Raw genomic sequence first — 20969 nt, 5'->3', positions numbered from 1 at the left:
GGGAAAAAGGGTCCAACTCCAAAATGTGATGTACTTAGCTTGTCTACCCAGATGGAGAAAATGAGCAGTCATGTCAGGCAGCTGAAGTCACTTGGCTAAATCAGGTTCATGTTACCCAAATTTCACTGGACACCACCCCAGGGTTACTCATTTGGATTTATTAAATGAGAAATTAACAATCTACTATAGCAGCATTTCCCAAACTAGGGGCCACGGCCCGGGGCCGGGCCATGGGAAAAAAATACTGGGCCTCAGCATGGCTGCCAGGGTGTTCCGGGCTCCCAGAGTGCCCGTGTGGCACCAGGTCCCCCAAATCCTCAGCCAGGCTGGGCAGAGTCTGCAGCCAGATGTTCTGGGCTCCCGGCAGAGGTGTAAATAGGGTTACTAGATGAGTTGAAAAAAAATGCCAGACACACTTGATCTCAGATGTCCGGGGGGGGGGGGGGGAACGACCACTGGGAAGAAGGGCTGGAGGGGTGCGGTGGTTGGGGGTAGCAGGTCTGGCCAGAGGAGGTTGGGAGGAGGAGGAAGAGAGAACAGGCCACCAGAAGCAGTGCTGCATGGGGGCAGTGTGGCTGGCTGGGAAGATGGGGGGAGGGGGAGCCAGCCACTGGAAGCAGGGCTTGCTGGAGGGGGGCAGGGTTGGGGGCAGTGGGGCTGGCCAGGGGAGAACTGACCAGCTGGGAGGGGTTGGGGGGAGCAGGGCTACTTGTGGGGGTTGTCAGGGGCAGCGGGTCTAGTCAGGGGAAATCGGGGGGCCTGCGGAAGCTGAGCTGCCAGGAGGGGGGACACGAGGTTGAGGGTAGGGGGGCTGGCTGGGGAAGATGGGGGGGGGATGGGGAGAACCGGCCGCTGGAAGCAGGGCTGGACAGGGGCAGCGGGGCTGGCTGGAGGATATCAGGGGCCTGAGGAAGCAGGGCTGCCGGGGGTGCAAGGTCGGGGGCAGTGGGGCTGGCTGGGGGAGATTGGGAGGGGAAGTGGGGGAGAACCAGCTGGCTGGAGGGGCAGCGGGAGGGAGCAAATCAGCCGTTGGGGAGCGGGACTGACCTGAGTGCATGCAGATCTCTGGCCACTGTCCCGGCGAAGCACAAGTGAATCTGGCCCCGGGGATTCCATTTTGCCCTCCTCTCCCTCACATGCCCCCTCGAGTGGTTGCGAACTGTCTGGCTGGTAGACACACTCATGCAGCCTGAGCACATTTACCAGCCAGGCAGTTGGCAACTACAAATTGATACACCTAATAATAATAATAATAATCAGGGATTGACAAACCCAGGCGAGAGCTACTCGCCAGCCCTGCACTGCGTATACACCAGACTGGCACTGCGCATGTGCAAAGCGCCAGTGAATGGGGCGCACGGAGTGACTGGCTGAAATCTACTTGCCATGTGCGAGTAGATTCACCGGTTTGTCGAGCCCTGATAATAATTAATAAAACTTAACTAATGAGAAAATACCAGACATTTTATATAGCCGGTATTTTCTCAGTTTGTTTCCCGGACAGAAGCCTCAAATAGCGGACAAACAAAACCGGACACCTGGCAACCTTTCACCTCCTTCACTCTCCTTCCTAGCCAGATACCCTACCCCCAGACTGCTCCTGCTCCCGGAGTGCCTGTGCAGCACCGGGTCCCCCAAGCCCTGGGCTGGGTGGAGGATGCAGCCGGGTGAAACAGTGAAAATATATTTATTTTTCATTCTTTTTTTTAATATGCAAAAAATTGGCTGCAAAGTGCTATTATCACTACTTTACAGGTAGTTTCTCTGTCCCGCTATTTCCTAAGGGCTAGATTTTCATAGCTATTTAATCACTTACATGAGAACATAAGAATGGCCATACTGGTCAGACCAAAGGTCCATCTAGCCCAGTATCCTGTCTGCTGACAGTGGCCAGTGCCAGCTGCCCCAGAGGGGGTGGACTGAAGACAATGATCAAGCGATTTGTCTCCTGCCATCCATCTCCAGCCTTTGACAGACAGAGGCCAGGGACACCATTTCTATCCCCTGGCTAATAGCCTTTTATGGACCTAACCTCCATGAATTTATCTAGCTCTTTTTAAAAGTCTGTTATAGTCCTAGCCTTCACAGCCTCCTCTGCAAGGAGTTCCACAGGTTGACTGTGTGCTGTGTGAAGAACTTTTTTTTATTAGTTTTAAACCTACAACCCATTAATTTCATTTGGTGTCCTCTAGTTCTTCCATTATGGGAACAAGTAAATCACTTTTATTTATTCACCCTCTCCACACCACTCATACCTCTATCATATCCCCCTCCATTGCCTCTTTTCTAAACTGAAGAGTACCAGTCTCTTTAGCCTCTCCTCATATGGGACCAGTTCCAAGCCGCTAATCATTTTAGTTGCCCTTTTCTGAGCCTTTTCTAATGCTAAAATATCTTTTTTGAGGTGAGGAGACCACATCTGTACACCGTATTCAAGATGTGGGTGTACCATAGTCTTATATAGGGGCAGTAAGATATTCTTCATTTTATTTTCTATCCCTTTTTAAATAATTCCTAACATCCTATTTGCTTTTTTGACTGCCGCGCACACTGCATGGATGTTTTCAGAGAACTATCCATGATAACTCCAAGATTTCTTTCCTGATTAGTAGTAGGTAAATTAGCCCCCATCATATTGTATGTTTAGTTGGCGTTATTTTTTCCAATGTGCATGACTTATCCATATTAAATTTCATTTGCCATTTTGTTGCCCAATCACTCAGTTTGGTGAGATCTTTTTGAAGTTTTTCACAGTCTGCTTCTGTCTTGACTATCTTGAACAGTTTTGTATCATCTGCAAACTTTGTCACCTCACTGCTTACTCCTTTCTCTAGATCATTTATGAATAAGTTGAACAGGATTGGTCCTAGGACTGACCCTTGGGAAACACCACCAGTTACCCACCTCAAATCTGAAAATTTGCCATTTATTCCTACCCTTTTTTTCCTGTCTCAACCAGTTCTCAATCCATGAAAGGATCTTCCCTTTTATCCCATGATAACCTAATTTACACAAGAGCCTTTGGTGAGGGACCTTGTCAAAGGCTTTCTGGAAATCTAAGTATACTATATCTACTGGATCCCCCTTGTCCGCATGTTTGTTAACCCCATCACAGAACTCTAATAGATTAGTAAGACATGATATCCCTTTACAGAAACCATATTGAGTTTTGCCCAACAAATTATATTCTTCTACCTGTCTGACAATTTTATTCTTTACTATTGTTTCAACTAATTTGACCGGCACTGACATTAGACTTACCGGTCTGTAATTGCTGGGGTCGTCTCTAGAGCCCTTTTTAAATATTGGCTCTGTTAGCTGTCTTCCAGTCCTTGGGTACAGAAGCTGATTTAAAGGCTAAGTTACAAACTATAGTTAATACTTCTGCAATTTCACATTTGAGTTCTTTCAGAACCCTGGGGAGAATGCCATCCGGTCCCAGTGATTTGGTACTGTTAAGTTTTTCAGTTTGTTCCAAAACCTCCTCTAATGACACTTCAATCCAGGATATTTTTCAAAATTAGACTTTTCAAAATACTACAAGGCTGCAGGTAGGCACCTAAGGTGCTTAGGTACCCTTTAAAAATTTAGCCATTAATGACTTGTCCAGGGTCCCATGGAATGTTTCTGGTGGAGCAGGAATTTATCTTGGTCTCCTACCACCTGAGGGAATGGGGTTTGCTATAGGTATTGTACACCTCTTACCAGAACGCATCCATCTTCTCATGCAGACAGATATAATGAAGTCATCTAAACAATGCACATGGAGTGGGAGAAGCAGAAGTGAACATTTTCTTTTCTGAAAAGGCAGGCTTCTAGGACTTGAATTAAAACCCTGATTCAGTAAAGTACTTAAGCACATGCTTGATTTGTGTAAGAACAATTGGAGTCAGTAGGTGATATATTTTCAGGTAGCCCTGCATGATTTACAAATCTAAGCCCCAGAGGAAGTTAATAGACTTGGGCTGGCCCCTTCCACCTTCGAGGGACTTTCTAACATGTAGCTTGTTGAGATGTTGAGACCTGCTCTTAGTTGTAGTGTCACTGACATTTACACTGCAATAAAACACCGGCAGCTGGCACAGGTCAGCTAACTCCAGATTGTGGGGCTGGAAACTTGCAGTGTAGATGTTTGGGTTCAAGCTGGAGCCTGGGCTCTGTAACCTTGCAAGGTTGGGAGGGTCCCAAAGCTTGGGCTCCATCCAGAATCTGAATTTCTGCGCTACAATTTTACAGCCCTGTAGCTGGAATCCTGCAAGACTGTCAGTCAAACCATGCCAGCCATGGGTATTTTATTACAGAGTACCCACATCCTCTAGGTTACTTGAATTCAAGTTAGCAGCCCTTAAGTTTGTTAAACTAGGGTGTTAGCACCTATACCCATTTGTATCACCAGGTTTGGAATTGTTGAATCCTGGGTCCCAATTTGAGGATACAGCATTACTTGCCCATGTCCCAGACTTCCTAGCACCTTTTCAAAATGTGGTTGCTCTGAGCAACACTGAACAATGAACTAAGTGCTAATGTGGCAAATCTTTACTGTCCAGAGGACAAGGAAAGTAGGGCCATGGGATTGTGGGATACTTTTGAGGGATTCCCAAAGCATGAGTCCAGTGAGGCTGTTTCTACATTGCAAAGTAATAGGGCTTGAATCCACCTTGACTGAAGCTCAGACCCTGTGCCTCCATAGGACCCTGTGTTAGAGTAATTAGTATGCATTTCAAAGGGATGGAGGGTATGCTTTGGCCTGAGTTCAAGCTGTGAACTTACGGAACAGTATAGGCCTGTTCTGTAACACAAATCCTATTCAGGGTCACCAAAAGAACAAGAATGATAACCCAGTATTCTTGGGGGAATGAATGCTAAAGACACTGACAGAACAGATTTGAATATCTTGTCTTCTATGGACATTCCCTGAAAGACTAACTAAATTTGTGCAGCTACAAAAACCTGCTCTTACATTTGGATTCATATGGGTGGCTCCCTCTAGAAGTCAATGCACATGGGCTAGCCCACATGGATCCAACTGAAGTACTGGCCTGCAAAACTGCATCAAAGATGCCTTGTATCTTGTAGATAAGTGATGTGGAAGTGTTTCTACCTGGAGTGCCACAATAATACCCCACCCTACACAACAAATCCACCCAGCCTTACATCACTATACTATATTCTATAGTATGTGTCTCTGTTATGGCTACCAAGTCTCCCCATAAAGTGACTACAGAATCTCAACATATTTTCTTGTTCTTTAGAAAAAAAATATTGCTGTTGATTTAGTTTCTCTCTAGTACTTAGGCATCTCTTGTGTTTCAAGCATTATATTTTGAATTGACTTCTTAAAGTGCCTTTGTTGGTTTGCCATCTCCTGGCTGATTTTCCAGATGGACACATGAAAGTTTTTAAATAGAAAATACTTGTAGCGTGTTTGTAATAAATACATGTGGGAAGGGGGTAAGCTTACTTGGAACAGCTTTAAACTTTGGTCTTTATAAAATTGCTGCCTTTGATGAAACACCTTCATTAACAAAACTAGGGAAGTTCATCATGAAGATGATGCATTAAATATAAACTCTAGAGACTATATTTGTTTTAAAAAGCCACTGTGGAAAAATTGCCTAATTTCAATTGAAAAATTGAATACCGAAATTGCAGCTGTGCAGAAAAACTATGGAATTGCTGGAATAACATTTGTAGTTTGACACCATCTGTTGTTTTTAGTGTCTGTAGTTCTCTAGGGCTTGTATCCAGGTAAAAGGAGAATTACACACCAACTGCAAAACTGTAAATGACTACAAATACAATACAACCAAAGGAAACAACTGATACTTCCCTGTGGTGGGAAGGTGTGCAATATATAATGAAATTGCTTTGCCTATCCTTAGTCTGTCACTTAGCATCAATCCTGTTAGGCAGTTGGGAATTTTTCATTATAAAAACTTTTTCAGTGGTCAATGTGGGTTCTGCAAAATCAGGACTTGAATTCAAGTGCCAAAAGACCACATTTTGGAGAAGAAAATCTTGAGTTTTGTTTCCTTTGCTACATGTATATTGTTTAACCGAATTCATTGCATCTGTATACTTGTGAAGGATTTGTTATAATAGGAAATGTACAATAACTATAGTAATCCTCTCCTGCAATCCCAGCATTTTTTAAAATCATACGGTGCGCTTAGCTGCACCTTTTGTTCAACTGCTTTGAAAAGCTGACACCAAATCTCCCAAGCCCAGATCTACAAGGTATTTAGGCTCCTACTCTCCCTTGATTTCAATGGAAGTCAGCTGCCTGAATGTTTTGTGAACCTGTGCTTTTGTCCCAGAGTTCCAAACTGTAAAAAAGAGATAATAGCATTTCTCTACCTCACAGAGCTGTTGTGATTGGAAAACTACAGTAAAGCTTGAGAGACTTCAGCTACAACCAGGAAGGGGGCCTTAGATAGCAGTTTCATTTGGGTGCCTCATACCCTCATTCTCTCCTATGGGTTGATTTATTTATTTTTTAATGTTTTTTAAGGATCTGAGCAAGCTCGTATTTTCTTTTTCTATCTTATTTATTATTTGTCTTTACCATAGCAGCTAGGGGCCCCAGTCATGGACTGTTACCCTTGTTGTACCAGGTACTATACAAACGTAGAACAAAAAGAGCAATCTAAGCATGTGACAGATGGACGAGTGCAAAGAAACAATGACATAATATTGTTTAACATGCTGAGCAGTGGTCTCAGCACACCCGCAGCCTAATTGCTATTGAGTTTGTTGGCATTACAAAACTAAATGAAAAATGGTAGGAGTGAGGTTAGGTTATGAGAGGCCTTGAAAGTGAAGACAAGTTGCTGTCCTTCCCCAACAAAGGGGCCTTCTCTCCTTTCTCTCCATTGTGACAAGCAAAGGAAAAGCATCTTTTGAGGAAATCTTCTCATTTCCCCCAAAACAGCTTCCTAGCAGAGATGGGGAGGAGACCTAGGATGATTGTTGGCACAACAGAATGCTGTTATGGGCTGGGTTAAAACTCTTTGAAACTGGGTGGGTGTAACCACTCCCTCCTCCCTCCCATTCCCCATCATTTTAAGAAGCCACTAAGCTCCTTTAAGACACCAGATAGTTGCAAAAATAACAGCCTTCCACTTCCAGCACCGGCACATGTCACCCTTCAAACCCAGAGTACATGTGTTATGTTGTCCAGGGCTATGTCCACACTGCAATAAAACCCATGTGTCAGGTGACTCGTGCTCACAGGTTTCAGTGTATTTCTACACTACGGGATAATGAAGGTTAAATTAAAGTACACAATTTCAGCTATGTTCATTGTGTAGCTGAAGTCGAAATACTTTAACTCGACTTTTGGTGCTGTCCACACTGCAGGAAGTCAAAGGGAGCACACTCTCCCTTCATCTTCCCTTACTCTTCATTAAAGCAGGATTACCAGTATCAACCAGAGCACCTCTTGCAGTATAAATTAGCGTCTTCACTAGACCCACTTATTTGAACCCTGGAAGATCGACAGTGGCAGCTTTGATCTCCTTTGTAGTTTAGATGTAACCTCAGGTTGCTGGCTGAGAAATTGCGGTGCAGATGTTTAGTCTTGGCCCAGAGGGTCCCAGAGTCTGGCTCCAATCTAAGCCTCAACATCCACACTACAATTTTATAGCCATAGAGCCAAAGCCTGAGTCAGCTGACATGGGCCAGCTAGGTGTATTGTATTGCAGTATGGACAAAGCCTCTGTGCATGCAGAAAACCAGAGATGCTGAGCGGGAAGCAGTGAGGACACTGAATCATAGAGCTGGAAGAGACCTCAGGAGGTCACAAGTCCAGCCCCCTGCCCAAGGCAGGACCAATCCCACCTGCTGGAACAAGGCCTGAGAGCTAGCTGACAAAAGCTTGGAGTTATGAGCAAAGAAATTGTCTCTTGTTGTTTGATTCCTTCTGCATTCAAGGAAACTGGGCTCTGTGTATTCTCTGTAAATAAACAGGGCTGCCAGGGCCATCCCTAGTAATGCTGGTGCCCTACACAGCCCAGCACCTGCACCCACCCTATGGGGAATACTCCTCGGGGCAGGAGGAGACCTGCCCCACTGCAGGAAGATTGTGGGGGCAGAAGCTGTGAGGCACAAGAGCACACAGGGCAGGAAGGCTCACCTCTAGCCTCAGGGGAGCAGGCAGGAGGGAGGTGGAAGTGTGCAGCATGACAATTCAGGAGGAGCAGCAGGCAGAAGTGGAACATGCTGCTTCTCTCAGGCCAGCAGCACAGCCACCCGCTGCTTCTCCTGAGTCCTCTGGTTCACGGGCTCACACTGCCTGCCATCACCTGGTAAGAGGCACCTGGGCGCAGCTCGTGGGAGGACCAGATGCAGGATGGGGCTGGCCACCAAAGCTGCTATGGAGCTTCTAGGGCACTATGAAATTTGATTACCCAAAATTTTTGTTGCCCCACACAGCTGTGTAGTTTGCATTTTGATAGGGATATCCCCGAGGAATGCACAGGGAACACCTGGTACCATCATTCATTTCCTCTCTTAATTGAAACCACCTGCAGGGACCTGAGCTTTGACTATCATGTATTTAAAAAGGGGTAACACTTCTTGTATGGCCATGTATCTTTCTCAGGCTATTATGGGCTGATATTCACAACATCCATATCCTTCAATGAAATACAGTGAGGAAATATAGACATCACAGGATACATGGCTGATGCTCTCAGCTCAGTCAAGTGTGCTTTGTGTTTATTTTTCTGCTCACTGAGCCTGAACCCCTGGGAGTCCAGAAGAAATGTCAGATGACTTAAGGTAGGGCAAGACTCCTCTTTGCAATGGCAGCACAACACTAATAAATGGATGCTATGTGGTAAGTCAGTGGCATTTTTAATAAGAGTTAACATAGCAGATATTGACCTAGCATATGCCAGTCGAGCTGCATTTCTTTCTCTTTTAATTGTACGATAAGAAACTGTATGTAGGCTAACCTGCTTGTGGAATTATAATTTAGCGTCTTTCCTGAAAAGGTTAAATTGGCTATTAACTGAGGTTACAGAAAAGGAATTAAACACTGTATCAAGGATGGATAATAATTTTCACTTTCGTCCCTCCTGTGACTTGATGAAGCTCTCAAGGACTGAAAGCAGCATATGCTGCCCATCAGTCAGTGGAGTTTTCCCCAGCTTTAGCAAGAAAATAGCTATACTTCAACCACCATGTTTCCATCATGCACCACTCCCCCTCCCCCCAGGACTTTTCAAAATGTTTCACATTAGAATGGTGGACCAACCATAAACTTTTCACTACAAAGAATGATCACATTAAAGCACATTAAGGTCTTGAGCCTCTTTACTGGGCACATCAGGGCTTTAACCAGAAAAGAGTGAGAGCTTAGTTCATCTCATTACAGTCAAGTAATGAGTTTTAGTGTAATAGATGTAAGAATCAATCAAGAGGTAAAAAAATCATCTTTTTAAAATGTTAATCAATTTATTTCAGAATTCAGGTAATAAATTAGGGGTGCCAACTTTCTAAATGCACAAAATTGAACACCCTTTCCCTGCCCCCTCCTTCACCCCTTCACCAGGGTCCCACCTACTGCCTGTCCCTTTTCCAAGGCTCCATGCCTGCTTACTCCACCCCCCCCCCCCCTTCCTCTGTCATTCACTCTCCTGAAGCCTCATTTATTTTCATTGAGCTGGGTCACTGGGGTGCAAGCTTTGGGGAGTGGCTGGGAATCAGGAGTTTAGGGTGCATAAGGAAGTTGCAGTATGGGATGGAGGGGTTTATTGTCTGGGATGGGGATCTCAGCTGAGGTATGGGAGAGGATATGGACTCTGGGCTGGGGATGTGGGCTCTGAGGTGCAGCTGAGATGGGGTTTGGGATGCAGAAGGAGGCTCTAGAATGGTGCCACAGGGTTCAGAGTGTCGAAGGGGACTCCAGCAGAGACAGTCAGTTGTGGCCCAGGAGAGGAGTTGGGGTGCAGGCTCCCATAGGGAGTTTGGGAGCAGGAGCAGGCTCAGGGCTGGGGAGCGGGTTGAGGTATGGTAGGAGTTAAGGTTGTGAAATGCAGGCTCGGGTGGTGCCCACATTGCAGACAGTGACTGGTCCTTCATCTCCTAGGTGGAGGCACAGTCAAGTGGTCCTTGCTGCTTCTACTGGTGATCAGGGCAGAGGCATCATCGCCCGCTGACTGTCCTTTGGCCTAGAAGCTGGAGGGACATGTCACTGGAGCAACTTAGAACGAGGTAGGGAGGCTGCCAGTCCTGCAACTGGACTTTTATCACTGATGACTATCCTTTTTTCAACCTGGACACCCTTTAATAAACTCAGAACAGTATATCTCTGTTCTTCTCCATGGGCTATAGAGTCATATCAGCAAGTCAGGAAATTTTTTTTAGCAGCCCTCAGATTCTTTTTCTTAAATGAGCTGCATGAAAGATATACCCATTTATGCTAATTCAGCTCCCCCCCACACATTACTCTGACCCATACAGAAATCAACTTACTTTCAGCTATATCAGTGGTATCACTTCAAAAAACGTGAGGCGTGGGAAAGGGAAAGTTGTCAGCATATATAACATTATATGTGATTATATTATAGCCTGCAAAATCTGGGGGTCACAAAGTGGAAGACATAATGGGAGAGGGGAAAATTGAACCCCCGGCACATTTCAAACCCAGTTACTTCCAGCCATTCCACAAAAAAATCCCTATGCTTCAGTCTCTCCTCCCTTATCCCCTCCCCCGGGGAAATGCAACATCTCCCCTCTGCTGGCCTATGGATCTCCTTGGCATTGGCAGGTGATCTGAGGACTGAAGCAGACTGCATGCAGCTATGGCTGTTTCACCCTTGGAGCTCACTGTGTGGTGAATCACAGAGCAGGACTGATATTCCTGGTGACTGCTCTTTCTCTGGGGTAGCTATCTGCATCAGTCAGAAGACTGGGGTTGGGGAGGGGATTGAGTGGAGCTCTGGAGAGCAAGCACTAAACCTGAGTGCACAGAGGCCTAGGGACCAGCAATCCACTCCAAGTCTGATAAGCACATCAAACACAAGTAAAATTACATTTTAAAATCCACTATGATAAAACAAACATACTTGGCTTTCTTGACTTTGACTTTAATTTCAAAACCCTAATTTGACCCCATTGTGTGTATGCATTATGACACGATCTTTAATTCCACTGTTATATACTATTTTTACCACAGGACCCCAACCTTATTCAATGCAGTTTACACTGCTGCAAAGTAGAAATAAAAAGCATAAGTGCAGAATTATAATATAATTGTGTTATATGCAATATAGATAAGATAATAAGATGCAGTATAGTGGAGAATCTGGCCCACTGTTTTGAAAACTTTCAAGTTTCTACTATAGACAAAATAACTCAGAGCCTGTCCAAAACTCACTGAAATCAATGGGCATCTATCCTAGAACTTCAATGGAATTTGGATCAGGCCCCAAGGAAAAAAATTCTAATGCAGAAAATGTTCTGTTGTCATCTTTGAGGGCTCATTACAGGAGAGTAATGTTCTATTCCTTTTGAAAAACTGAGCTGTCTTCTACAGGAAAGTGGAGCAGATCTCTCGCTTTGGGATTATTGGGAAGAAATCAATCCCAGACTTAGCTCAAAGGCTTTTTCTTCTTATCGTTCTCGGTAATTAACAGTAGTTTACAAGAATTGCCGGGATTTCCTTTCTTCAGAAGTGGCATCAACCTATACCACTTGGGAGCCACTGTTGTTATCCTCCATGAGAGATGCTAGAAGAAATTAGTAGCTTTCATTTTAATTCCATGTGCCTTTAAATACATACCATATCTTTAATATCTACTGTGACTGAGTAATGGTGAAACAGACCAGAAACAAATGTATTATATTTGAAGAGTTTATAGGATGACATTTATTTCCTGAAAAGAACACTCAGTACAGAGATCTGTCCATGTGCTTGTAGATCAGGATGACATTATGATTAATGTAGAGATATATTTAAGATCCTGACTGCTGGACGAGTAGGAATAATACTTGAGGTCTGTATTCAACAAAGTGGGAAGCTGCAATTAATAATGTCTACTTTTTAAATTCATATAAGCAAACGGACTATTGTTTACTCTTCAAATAAAAAGAAGGAAAAAAATCTCAATTCCCTTAGTTGTTTGCCTGCAAAATTTCCACGGACACTAAAATGCAGTTTCTCAAGGTTGGACCCATTTTCCCACCAAGGATTTGTTTTTCATTATTCAAAAGGGAATATGGAACATTGTGATATATATTTTTTGAAATGTTGCTATTTTTCATTAGAAATCTATAATCCAACTGGCCCCTCCATCAACAAAACCTATGGTGTAGCTCTGAAAAAAATTCCCACCAAGTGGAATTAGGCAGAAAACAAGGCTTCCCATTATTACAGATTTGAGCAGAAACAGTCTCCACCCTTCACGTTGAAGCATAAGACAACCTGTTCCTTTATGTGGAGATCTGGCTTCCTCCTTCCCCCGCCCTCCAAATGGCAGCAGTGTCAGGAGTAATCATTGTTTCCGTGGGCTAGGTCTCTGAAGCTGCTCAGTAGCAGCCAAAAAGGAAACCGCAACCAGATTATAATGTCTCTAGCAGGTTAAAAAATGGGTTCCTTCAAAAAGATTCCATCTTTGCCTGTGAGAATCCCTGTGTGTCAGTGGTGAGGTGCTGGGAAATCTGTTCAGAAAATGTTCTTGTCATTTGAACAAAAATGAATTTCCTCACCTGTTGGCAAACCAAATTAGTTTAGGCTGAATTTTATGGGAAATATTTATCCTCTGTTCCGGGAAAACTACTAAGTGGTCTGATAACACACAGCAGTGATCAGCTGGTGTTATTTAGAACAGGAGTGGGGTGGAGGTCTCAGGTACTTCAGGGGAATGTGAAGATATCTTCTCCAAAGAATTATTTTTAAATACAACCTTTGGTGCCACTTAAGTCTCTTACAAAGTTTAAAAAATAACTTTTCAGAAAGGCTCATAAAAATGCTGTAACCGTAGAGGAGGTGACTTCCTGGGAAGTCTAGAAATCAGTCCTGCCAGACTAATTTGATGACTGAATTGTTTACAGGGTGCTCTTAGGTATGTTCACAGGGTGGACTGGATCTTTTAAGAGGGAGCTGGTCCTGTCCACCTTGTTAACAGCTCCTTCTGGAGCGTGGTAGGTCCCTATAAAGAGACAGAGGGGAAGAGAAAACTGGGGCACAGGGAAGCTGTACAGGATTAGAAGGTGCCTGTTGGTTGCAGGAGAATCTTCTGCAAGCAAAGGATTCCAGCAAGGTAGGAGTGGCTTCTTCAAGCAAGGAAATACTGTAAGTCAGGAAGAAAGGCCTGGGAGTGGCCAACAGAAGAGGAAGATTCTCTTCTGAAAAGAAGTGCTGGGCCCAAGGACTGTGACTTGTTTCCAATTGTGTAGAAACAAATTAGATCTAGAAGCCAAATACTGTAAGAACTCTAGTCTGGTGGGATTTATTTAAAGATCCTTGGGGAAGTAAAACAAAAGTTTTGCAGAGTAACCCCAGGTCATGGGCATGACTTGGGTCATAGCTGCCCCATTAACTTGAAATAAGCTATGCAAATTGAATTACGTCAATTGCGTATCTTATTTCGAATTAGCTTATTTCGAAATAGGGAGCATCTACACAGCACTCATTCTGAAATAGAGCACTCTTCCTCTGACTTCCCTTATTCCTCATACAATGAGGGTTACAGGCATCGGAGTAAGAAGTCCTCCCTCTTGACAGCCTTTTGACACTATTTTGAAATAACTGCCTGCTGTGTAGATGTGGAATAGTGTTGCAGTGTAGATGTACCCATTTAGAAAGCTTTGTCCAGCCCATTGGTGTTCTGATGGTTGCATGGAAATCCAGAGGAAGGTCTGTGGCTCCATGTTCTTCCACCTTGTCCTTACCTCAAAATATGTGAAGGGAAGACCCTGCAGAAAAGTCTAAGAGGGGTAGCCATGTCAACTTTAAAAACAAGGAGCCCTGTAGCACCTTAGAGCTTAAACAATATGGCTGTGTCTAGACTGGCCAGTTTTTCTGGAAAATCAGCCGCTTTTCTGGAAAAACTTGCCAGCTGTCTACACTGGCTGCTTGAATTTCCACAAAAGCACTGACTTCCTACTGTAAGAAATCAGTGCTTCTTGCGGAAATACTATGCTGCTCCCGTTCAGGCAAAAGTCCCTTTTGCGCAAAGCTTTTGCGCAAAAGGGCCAGTGTAGACAGCTCAGATTTGTTTTCCGCAAAAAAGCCCCGATTGTGAAAATGGCGATCAGGGCTTTTTTGCGGAAAGGACATCTAGATTGCCATGGATGCTTTTCCGCAAAAAGTGCTTTTGCAGAAAAGCGTCAGTGCCAATCTAGCCGCTCTGTTCCGAAAATGCTTTTAACGGAAATCTTTTCCGTTAAAAGCATTTCTGGAAAATCGTGCCAATCTAGATGCAGCCTATATGTATAAATAGTATCATGAGCTTTTGTGGGAAAAACCCTGCCCATGAATCACTCGTTCATTCTTGTTCTTGCTCTCTCTCATGCTCTCCCTTCGCGCTCTTGCTCTCTCTCGCTCATTCTCTCCCTTGTGCTCTCGCTCTCACTCCTGCAGAAGAGGTTACTGTTAAGAAGTCCTAGAAGAAGAATTATGCTAGGGAGATGCTCCCTCTTCTCTACATACATCTTTTTCCCTGAGTTTGGAGGCATTTCACCTGCATGAAGCTTGCTTGCCCAGACAGAGGGGATGGTCAAACTTGTCTCTTTTTACTGTAAGTACCTAGTTGTGAAAATGGGCAGAAAATGATCGTGACTTGAAACCAGGAAATAGTGGCTGGAAATATGCTTGCAACAGCATTAACAACTATACAGGTGCAGAGCATTAGAGACTCAGGCCCAAACTGCTTGACTTGAGGGAGTTGGGAAATGGCTCGTGTTAGTGAGCGAGTCTGAAGTACAAAAAATGGACAAGCTTCTTGTAGGCCACCTTTTATTTGCTCCCTTCCATTGTTCTGCTGCTTTCTGCTCTACAATTCCATTGGCTTTAATGAACTCTCTTTGAATCCAAAGCCTGAAACAAAATGTTAGCACTGTTCAGGCAAAACCCTCAGATGTCAAAATCCCCTAATACTGCCTGTAAGTGTCCCATGGCTGATGCCTAGAATGCATTGATGGCTCAGATGAGAGCTGCATCCAGCTGCTTCTCAAAGGAAGCATCCCACCAAACTGGGTGGGGTTGCGACTTCTTTGGAGGATAGGGACATAATTCAAAATGACCTTAGCAAGTTAGAGAAATGGTCAGAGGTAAACAGGATGAGGTTTAATAAAGAGAAATGCAAAGTGCTTCACTTGGGAAGGAACAATCAGTTCCATACATACAAGATGGGAAGCGACTGTCTAGGAAGGAGCATGGCCGAAAGGGATCTAGGGGTCATAGTGGACCACAAGTTGAATATGAGTCAACAGTGTGATGCTGTTGCAAAAAAAGCAAATATGATTCTAGGTTGTATCAACAGGTGTGTTGTAAGCAAAACTCGTGAAGTCATTCTGCCGCTCTATTCTGCACTAGTTAGGCCTCAGCTGGAGTACTGTGTCCAGTTCTGGGCGCCACATTTCAAGAAAGATGTGGAGAAATTGGAAAGGGTACAGAGAAGAGCGACAAGAATGATTAAAGGTCTAGAGAACATGACCTATGAAGCCAGGCTTCATGAACTGGGCTTGTTTAGTTTGGAAAAAAGAAGATTAAGGGGGGACATGATAGCGGTTTTCAAATATCTAAAAGGGTGTCACAAGGAGGAAGGCAAAAATTTGTTCCTCTTGGTTTCTGAGGACAGGACAAGGAGTAATGGGCTTAAAGTGCAGCAGGGGAGGTTTAGATTGGACATTAGGAAAAAATTCCTAACTGTCAGGGTGGTCAAATATTGGAATAAATTGCCAAGGGAGGTGGTGGAATCTCCCTCTCTGGAGATATTTAAGAACAGGTTAGATAGACATCTGTCAGGGATGGTGTAGACGGAGCTTGATCCTGCCTTGAGGGCGGGGGGCTGGACTCGATGACCTCTCGAGGTCCCTTCCAGTCCTATTATTCTATGATTCTATCCCAGTAATGTAGACCCTTTAAGCCCAGGACCAAAGAGAAAAAGATCCTACAGGATCTTCTCACCTCAAAATAATACAACCAAGGGAGGTTTGCTCAGCAGGCAGGTCTTTTGCCAAGCTGCCTCAGCTTTTCTGAATGCATAACCACTCTGCGGGACATATGCTGTTTGCTCTGACTTCATTCACCCGATTTACATTAGTTACACAAATCCCCAGACATAGCCAGACCTGAGGAACAATGGGGTTACCCCTGAGGGACTTCAGCTGACAAGTGAAGATGCCAACAAGGCCTCTGTTAGTGCTCTGAAGAAAAATGAGGGAAGATGAGCTTATTTTTAAATTAATTATTTTCTGCTTTTTAGTTATCTGAAATGGGGACTTTCTCCATACTATGTAAAATAGAATCTTAAAGTTCTCCAGGAAAAAAAAAACAGTGTATACAGTATCTTGTCTCTTACACATAAATATAACTAAGGGTATGTCTACACTTGCAGCCTAATTCAAAATAGGGCTGCAAATGTAGGCATTCGAAATTGCAAATCAAGCCCGGGAACTAAATATCCCATGCTTGATTTGTATGTTCCCGGCCGGGTGCAATTTTTTTTTTAAATTAACAAGCCCGGAATAACTGCCCACGTTTACACGTGGCAGTGAAACGGGTGTTAGAAATAAAGCCCTCATTCAAAATACCTGTTAAACCTCATTGCAGGAGGAATAACATGTATTTCAAACTAGGGCTTTATTTTGAATGCCCGTTTCACTGCCGCGTGTAGACGTGGGCAGTTATTCCGGGCTTCTCAATTTCAAAAATGGCACCTGGCTGGGAACATGCAAATCAAGCACAGGATATTTAGATCCTGGGCTTGATTTGCAATTTCAAATGCCTACATTTGCAGCCCTATTTAGAATTAGTCTGCAAGTGTAAACATACCCTCACTGTGGTTATGTATATTTTGTAGAGAAGCCCACTGATTACTGTTGCAATCCTATAAAGAATAAGGAGGGGATCTGTCCTCCACGTACGCTTGCTGACTCTTCCACTTAGTCATTTTTAGACCTAGGTTAATCAGCTGTCTTTCTGTGTTTGCCCATCTATACATGCTGCTAGTGCTGCTTTTCTGCAGTACCATACACATTGGAGAAGGAATGTTAAAGGCATTCAAATGAGATCCAAAGTGGTGTCAACGAAACTATAACAGACACATTTACATAAAATGGTCACCCAAAAGCGTCTAAGAGGCTATCCTATGTGACAAAGAATGAAGCATCTATTATGATTTGTCTTTTTTACACATAATGTGTTGCAGAGCAAACCAGTCTTAGGATCCAAGAAGTGTTATCCAAACTATCCGAGCCTCCTGAATCTACTAAATGAGGGTGAAAGTCTCTGGTGCACCAATAGTATCTGCTATTTCATACTTCTGATCAATCCAGAAATATCAGCTAAACTCCCACGGGTAGGTTTGGAATGGATCCAGGCCTTTAATTCCACCCCACAAAGAGATTCAGATCTGAGATCCATCAAATACCAGTGATTAAAGGGGAACACAGAATGCAGCACATCCTGGCACTTCTTTTAATTGTAACACTCCCATAAGTATTTAAGCCAAGTTATTTAAAAGTGAAGGCATGCTTACACTGCAATTTTATTTCAAGTGAAAGTATTGGTTCTATTGCTTCAGACCAAGAAAAGATTTCGGTGCCAATTAAACACTAGACACTTTTCAAATACAAGACTTTGGAACATTAGACATCAGATTACAAGCATTAGGGGGCAGATCCTGATTTTAAACAAACAAAAAAGTGACTGGGATGAGACTTTCTATTTCAAATCAGTTAAAAGGAAATGTGTGTGGATGGACCCTATAGTGTAGGAGTTTACAAAGAAAATGCTGACCCAAGTTTAACTATAGTGGTGTGAATAATGCTACCCTGATATAGCATTACCATATGTATTATAACTGAAGCCATACATATTCTTGGAGGAAAAAAACCAGCTGCAGTACTAAAACTTTTAATCTTCTGAAAATTACAAGGCAGAAAATATTTAAGCCTCAGAATCTGGGTATCACAAAAGGAATGCTTATTGAGACTGTCATAATGATAAACTATTAACTCCTTTTTTGCCAAGTAAAGCTTTTAAACCAAAGACTTGGTTTTAACCTCCACTATGCAATTGTGCATTTATTTGTGTATTCCAAGTTCAGCCAATCCCCTTGCACATGAAAGCAAATTTTCTTCAGTATGCAGTGCTAAGAGAGAGCTGCTAGCTTCTTGAGTGCGAGAGGCAGTCTCTCAGGGTAGTCTATGCTGTGATTAGAAGCCCACTGCTGGCTAAGGGGTTGTTTAATTGAGATGTAGATGCTTGATATGGAGTCTGAGCTCTAGAACTAAGGTGGGAGACTCCCACAGCTCAGGCTGCAATCCGAGCCTGAATGGCAAGGGCCAATGGCAGGTTTTTAATTGCAGTGCTGGTATATCTTTGTTGTTCAATAGTGGATGGCCCTGCATTAACTGGAAAAAATGGGTAAAATAGTCTTTTCCCTCCTCTTGTGTTATTGCTTATGGCCAGCCACAGTATTGATGGGAAGGGCTGCTGAAAGAGCTGACCTTCCTAAAGATGGCAGGAATAGAGGAAGTGGGGTCCTACTTTCACATGGCACCAGCCAATAGGGATGATTTGGTATTGGGAGAGAGTCTGGTTGGTTGGTATGTAATGCGTCCAAAGTCCTATACTGCCAGGTCAAAGTTTAATGAGATCAGTTTTTAAAATTAATCTTGTGCATGGATCTAATATAATTAAAACCTGAATTAAAAAGGAGCAGGTAGCCCAGAGTTGAACCCTGTAAGAATATATTTGTTAATTTATTTTAGTTAAACTCATTGCCTTATCTTTGATAACTTGCACCCCACAAAAGAAATTGAGAACATTCAGGACTGCAGTTTTTCACTCCAGTACAGGCACAGCTGTAACAGTGGCACTGAAGTGCAGTTCTGTCATAGTTGTATACATTTTTATGCTCAATTTTCAATTCTTTATTGTTCTGTTCTAGACATATTAGCTTTCACATCTTCAAAGCACTGTAAACTAATTAACCCACCCAACCAGCCGTGTGAGGTAAGGCAATGTGAGGTAAGGCAATATGTGTTATCTCCACTTTATAAATGAGGCATTTGAAGACAGTAAAACTGATTTTGTTCAGGGAATAGTAAAGCTAGTCAGTGGCAGAACTGGGATTATTAGAATTTCAGGTTTTCCAGTCCCTTTTTTTACAGCCATGAGACTTCCTACCTATGTAAGCAAGTAATCTAATGAGAAAATTGAGGATGGTTAGTACTGCTGATTGTTTTACTCCCTGTAGGATAATCTTACAGGAATGAAAATATTTAGCACACATAGCACTGGCCTGATTCTCCTCTCATTTACCCTAGTGGGAATCAGGAGGAGCTACTGGTGTGAACTGAGGTGCACCAGTGTAAGTGAGAGAACTCCTACCTTTCAAAGCACTTTGTAAACACTGTGCTGGCTCCACCAGTCCATTCTGACTGCTTTGTCCTGCTCCAGTGATGCAAGTGATAAACCCAGCATAACTGACCAGTGAAATAATGTCTATTGTTGTTTTGCTCTGTAGAGTAGTAACCTCTAGAGTGTATTTGTGTACCTAGTCCAGTGAAAGCCATCAGTAGTGGTTATCAGTGATGGCACTGCAGCAAAAATGTACTGTATTCCATTAACTGGCAGTCTGATGGGTTTAATTTCACAAAGGAAAGACCTTCAAACACTATCCTTTATTTAGTTCTTCTGTCCAGTGGGATCTCTTCTTAAAGTGACACCCTGTTTGTAAAGTGCCGACATCCTAACATTGCCTACTTTTAACAATATCCCTCTCTGTTCTCAGTAATTTCTGAACTCATTTTACGTAAACCTCATGTAAGACCCAGAGCGTTACTGTCAGTGTAGTCAATGGGGAAATAATTGGTTATTCCAAAGTTTGTTGATGTTATAAAGAATGGCATGGCTAATACCCTCATGCAGGACTGAATCTCTTCATGTTAGCTGTTGTTTCACACTCGGTACAGCCCTATGTTTGCCTCACTTGATAATTTTCAACTGGCTTATGAATAGTTAGAATGAAAACTTACTGCTATTTGAATTATTCAACTCTCTATTAGAACATGCCCATTGCATGTGTGCTAATGGAAGATCAAAATACATGGGCCAATAAGGCTATGTCTACACAGCAGTGTTATTTTGTAATAACTGACTTTATTCCAAAATAACATAGTCAATGTCTACACGCAAGCAGTTATTTTGACATAATGTCAAAATATTGTTGAGCTGGAGGACTTCTTACTCCAACTCCTGTAACCCTCATTCTGTGAGGAATAAGGGAAGTCAGAGGGAAAGTGCTGTATCTCGAAATAACTGCTGTGTAGACAGTGCTATAAGTCAAAATAAGCTCTCAACTTAAGCTATGCAGTTAGCACAGTTCAAGTTGTGTAGCTTGTTTCGAGTTTAGGCCTGCTGTGTAGATGTGCCCTAAAGTCTAGGTGAAAGAGAGAGCTAAAAATGTAACTGTCAAATTGGAGCATGGTGTCTGTCAACTCACAGGGCCAGGGCCCAACAGGATTATGGATTCACTTCAAGACAGAGTTGATAAGGGATAGTTGCTTTTATTAATCTCACTACTATTACAGGCTAATACTTCCAGATGGTTACACAGCTACTGCAAAGTAATACGCCAATAAGCATAGGCAGAGCAATGCATAAAAGCGAGCAACAGGCACTTGAAAATGCTTACAACCCTTCATTCTATGGGGAGTCCCATTCCTGTCACCTCGCACCAGGCCGCAGTGGACTTGGCTCCAGCTGGGGGATCCAGGGCACCCTCCAA

Source organism: Pelodiscus sinensis, chromosome 6 (genome assembly GCF_049634645.1).
Source record: "Pelodiscus sinensis isolate JC-2024 chromosome 6, ASM4963464v1, whole genome shotgun sequence".
Taxonomy (NCBI): domain Eukaryota; kingdom Metazoa; phylum Chordata; order Testudines; family Trionychidae; genus Pelodiscus; species Pelodiscus sinensis.
Note: the sequence above shows the minus strand (reverse complement) of the source record.